Here is a 5,946-nt window from a genome sequence, read left to right on the forward strand (position 1 = left end):
CCTTGTTTGTACCTTTAAGGATTTCAATCATATTAATGTGTTGACTGAGCATCTAGATAGGTCTGCAAAGTCTGATGACTGTCCTTCACCTTTCAATAGTGAAAATATCCAAGTTGGATGCAAAGAACGTTGGTTTACTCAAGGCAACTTCTAGGTTCAAATGGTCATTTTGATCAAATGACTTAATGAAATTATGTGGAGCTTGTAGTAGGGTGTCTCAAGTCTTAACTGATCAGTTTTGATGTTTTGAAACAATCATTTACTTCTCCTTCCTTACCGATTTCATGAAATTGTCAAATTGACCCCAAAAAGGCTACTAGAATTAGCCCTAGTTTTTAGTGAAAATTGTTCACCCTTCTCAATCTGCTAAACTTCATGGAAAAACCTTGGAGATGTGGTCTATTGATGATGAAGACTCAAGGATTTTTTCTATGGCAAGTACTGTATGGACTATTTGAGGACTGTCCCACAAAAGAGGCATTTTTCAAGGGTTTTTGAAGGTTTTAGTGAGGGTTTGCAAATTAAAGATCTTCTCCATGATGCTAGACCCAATTTAAATGTTCAAACCTTGCTATGACATCTATCAAACAATTCTAAGGATCCAAAATCCATCTTAGAATATTTTCATTATGTCAAACAAATGCCATACTGCTGCCCTTACATAGAAAAAATAGTCTAGAGGACTGGAAAAACAATGTTTTTAATGTTTTTCATACATTTTCAACATTGGTAAACTAAATACAATGAAAGGTTATCAAATACAGATGCAACAATGCCTTGATAGAAGTTGTAACACCCTGCAAAACAAATAGGAAAGGATTTCTTATCATTGTTGTTCATACACTGCCATCACTGCACTTTGATAGTATTAAAACTAATACAACTTCCTTTCTTTGTTTGGATGTACTCCTTCACTCTATCCCTGGCCTACAAAGGGGTGTTAATGGCAAGATAAAAACAATACATATAGCCTCTTAAAGATCTTAAAAGTTTGAACACTCAAAAGATGCCACAAAACATGACAGCATTATGAGACTGTGACAGAGGATACACTTTTCTAGGATCCTTATTTAGGTCCTTTACAACCAAATTGTGCATCTTGTCTTCTTAGCATTAAAAACATTTGTAAATACATTCCATGATGCATAAAGGAGGAATCCATCATTCCATACAGTCCATTAAGGAGGTTGGCAATGTGGTTTTTAACAATGCAACAGTGACACACTATTTCACAGTCTGATTACACCTTTGCTTCTTGCATCCAACCAAGTCATGAGAGAGACAAGGATGGTAAAAGGCAATGATAACTCTTGCCAACTCAGTTCTTCTTCAACATTTCAAAGTACAGTGCTATGAACAACAAAGTACCATTCAATCAATTTTAAGAATACCCAAGCCAAGTTAATCACTTCACATACTTGCCATGGGTTTACAAACACTTGTGCATTGCTAGAAGAGAAAAATAGATGTACGATACAATATGTATAGAGGATCCAACAAATTTCCTCAAAGCCATGGATGAAGAGACTTTGAAGAAATTAGTTGGACCATGAATGATCTTCCATTGGAACCACAAAACAATGTCTTTCCCAAGAGCACTTCAAACAAAACTTGTTCCAAATCACTACTCAAACATCAAATGAGATCACACCAATTAAAAATAGGAGTAGTACGGACTCATGAAGCCATGGTATGGACTGTACTCTCAAAAGTGCAGGAAACTAGTTAAAACTCACAAAAACAAGAGCAAAACAAGTATTTCTCTTATTTTTCCAACATGAACCATACATACAATGATGGGAACATGGTTTTTATACATGTTCCAACTTATTTAAGCCTTTTTATGGACAGGTATAGGCTGGAACTAACCAAAACCACCAAAAGTCACTTTTTTGCACTTTTTGACAACTTTTGTTGCTCAAAAAGTTGCATTTTGACTCCCGGTGACTTGGCACTCAAACCAATGACTCAACATCATTAGAAACACTAAATAAACATGCTCCAATGCCTTTCAAGGCTTTACAACATCAAAAATTCAAAAATGCTCATTTAGACCCAAAATTGACAGTTTTTGGCCCACTGAGAAAAAAAAATAAATCTTGGAAACTCTTAAACACAAATAAGTTCCAAACCTTATTACACCACAAAAGAAACCTATTAAACCTACTAGAAGCATAAAATAAACACACATGCTTAATTTGCAACAAAATGCTATACCTACTAGGATTTGAGCATTCAGGTGCTCAGGTGCTCCTGCACCAGTTGTGAACCAGTATATGTGCAAAAGTGAAGCGGTATGCTTGTCCAAGTGAACTGATATGTTAGAATGTGAACCAGTATGTGGAATGTTTTGTATCAAGGTTTCATATGGTATGACTACCGGTTGGTAGTCGCAGCTTCAAGGTTTCTGGTTGAAGTGTTCTATGCATGTGTGATTCAATCGATGGCATTGTGTGATGAGTTAGCATTGTAATGAAGAACAGATTGTGTTGCCACGTCAGCCTTGTGTGTGTGAAGGATCTTGCATGAAGGAGATTGATCCTATCTACCTCAGGAATGTGCGAAGTCTTTTAAATGGTGGAGAATGCGTGATGGGTTATCAGCCTCCATGAAGCGGTGAAGAATGAACGTTAGAGAACATCTCGAGATCTGTTCAAGACTGTTGTAATAAATGCAATATGTTCAACAGTTAGGATTGAACCGACTGAATTGCTTAACCTTAATGTTTAGGGTTTAGGGTTTATGCTATCGACCTATCTGTTTCCTATAAGATTGATGTTGTTTTTCATGTTGAAGTTGTTGGAAAATGTTGTGTGTGTATCTAAGTGCAGAGATACGTGATTCTTGCCAAACCAGATAAAAGAATAGATACTTGTAGAGTGTGATTGTAGAAGGAAGGAACTAAAGCGGATCTGCATTGGCATTGAGTGTTGTTACGAGATCATTGTAATACCTGTTGACCTCTAACCACTTCAATAGTTGGAAAATCCCTTAATAAGGTAGCTTTATTCGGCTTGCTGTAAATCCTTTAACAAGGTGACTCAAAATCATTGGGTTCTTAAAATCCTCTAACAAGGTAACCTTTAACAAGGTTTAACCCTTAACCGGGTATTCTAGCCATCCCTTAACCGGGTGATCCCTAGCAGGATCGGTTCCTAACAGAACCTATTGTAATAGTCCTTAACCGGACTAGGCTCCTAATAGAGCATACTTAAAAAGGGTTCAAAGAAAATATTGTGGGTATTCATCCCCACCGTGGTTTTTCCTAGTTGGGTTTCCACGTGAAAAATATGCATGTCATGTGTGATGCCTTTTCATGTGATGCTTTGTTATTTTCTATCAAGTGGTAAATCATGTTGAACTAGCAAGTTATTATATTTCTAATGGTAGAGTTCTTGTTTATGCGTAAGGGTGAAGTGGAAATAAGATTTTAGATTGTGTGGAAAGCTAAGAGTTACCGGTTTATGTCTTTCACATTCTTACTGTGTTTAACGGGTAGTAATCTGGTTTAGATGGGTGTTATTGCTTGCCAGTAAAGTGCAGTGTTTTCAGTCAAACTAGTTCAAGGAAAAGTGTTTTTGTCTGTATAGATTCACCCCCCCCTCTCAGTACTGGTTTGGTACTAACTGTTCATCATTGATGGACATGGTGCTTGCCCATGAGCGACAGACATGGGTGTGTTGATTTGAATTCATAGCATTTTATTTATTAGTCACTTTAAATTTGTAATTACATAAATGAATTTTCATTTATACATCGATTTAATTTGAGACAAATAATATGCATTTCAGGATGCAACAAAGGTATCCCATAGTCCTCCCCCAGATGCTATAGCTGCAACTATGATGCCTGAGGTATAAATTTTGTAACATGTTAAAATAGAATATTACACTTTGAATTCAAAAAATACAAGATGTACTAACTATCTTTAATGCTTGGTCCAATTTTTGGTTTGTAGGTGTTGACAGGGGATCAAATTTCCCAGATTGATGACATCACACTCTCAGAGATCGATTTTGGCCTTAAAGGCTATACGGTATCATATTTTGTACAACCCTTTTTATGTATTGTTTTGATGGAATATGCAAGTCATTTCATTTTAGATTTTTAAAATTATGTTTAATATATTATCTGTACTAATATCTCATGTTAATTTTGTTTTTTAAGGTTACCCCCTCCGCGTCTAGGGCTCGTCCTAAGAAAAAGAATTCCTTGAAGATGCCAAAACATCAGAAGAAGGTAATTGAACACATTTTTAGTTGTACAATTGTTTGAAAATGTTGAAATCAAGCATTATTTGGGATTTGTGGATTGATTAGTGTTTTTTGTCTATTTTACATGTATAGTGGCCATTGAGCTATGTGGATTTGTTGAATACACTTGATTCTCTTGTGAATCAAGAGAGGGCAAAGGTATGTATCTCTACTTTATTTTCTTGATTTCATGATTATATGCACACATACATGTGAACTTGTGATATATTATAATCTTATAATTTTTTCATACATGAAATATCCATAGCTATTTCATCAATGGTGAACCCTCCTCCGTGCATTGGAGAAGCATCTCAAGATCCAGTACACTTTTGTTTGATATATTACATTAATTGTTTTTGACCTACAATACTTGTCATTATATTAATTGTATTTAATATTTGAATATTTTTTGTATAGGTAATAGCGACAGTTTCTCCATCGATGGTGAGCCATCCTCAGTCCATTGGAGAAGCATCTCAGGCACAGGTACGTCATTGTTATCTATAATATAGATTTTAAGTGTTTTTGATATATTTATGTTAGTACATTGTATTAATTGCACATTTAATCTATAACAGACCCCTTTGCGGTACGTCCATGACATGAATCCATTTAAGTATGTCTTCAAGAAAACTCCTAAGAGTAACAAGGAGAGGAGAGCGAAGACAATAAATCCTACATCAGTCAATGAGGTAATCTACATTTCAAATTCAAAGGAATTATAGTTAAATGCATACTTATGTTGTTAATTGTGAACTATTTTCTAAAAAATAATTCTAACTTGGCTTTTGAATTGTGGTTTTGCAGCCATCTATAGAGCTGCCTACTGCATCGAACAGGCTTGATTTTGATGATCCACCACAATTTTAGGATCATATAGTGTTAGTTTTGGTCATAGAATGACCAATACATGTAGATATATTCTACATTTTTATTGTATATTGATTTGGACATGGTATATGCCATATTTTTGTAACTTGTATTGACTTGGTAGACATACCTTTTTTTATATATATAAATATCAATATTCAATCTAATAAATGTGTACTGAGTTCATTATTTTGTATTCGTTGTATTTTGTGGTTGTCATTTTATAAATTTAATTGATCATTTTACTATGTAATCAACAATATGAATATAAACAACAAAAATATATGATATAAAACATTGCAATCATGGAATATGATTTGATTAAATTTCTAAAATGTTGAATTAACCCTACAAACCTCCTTGTATTAAGTTTATTATTGTGTATTCAATTTATTTGGTGGCTGCCCTTTTATAAATTTAGATGAATATTTGCATATGTAATTGTCGTGCTCGTGAAGTGTGCTACTTGCAGCTACAACACAAAACACTCAATAGATCATTACAAGCATGGTTAGCAAATTTAAACCAAAGAAACATAAACCATGACAAAGTGATCTATCGCCTCCTAAGAGATGTGAGTGTGGATATGCTCTCATATCTAGATAGGCAAATTCCTGTGACTTGACTACACCTAGATGGAGGATTTGAAATGATAATGGTGCATTTAAGCTAGAAAAGAGATTGATTAAGCTACATGATTCAACAATTATGCTAGAAAATAAGCAAATTAAGCTAGATCTAAGATGCAATTGCCTATAATAATAATGCTCAAATGACATGCTAATATGAATAATGCCTATAATAACAATGCCTAAGCTGC

The sequence above is a fragment of the Cryptomeria japonica genome, chromosome 11 (genome assembly GCF_030272615.1).
Source record: "Cryptomeria japonica chromosome 11, Sugi_1.0, whole genome shotgun sequence".
Classification (NCBI taxonomy): domain Eukaryota; kingdom Viridiplantae; phylum Streptophyta; class Pinopsida; order Cupressales; family Cupressaceae; genus Cryptomeria; species Cryptomeria japonica.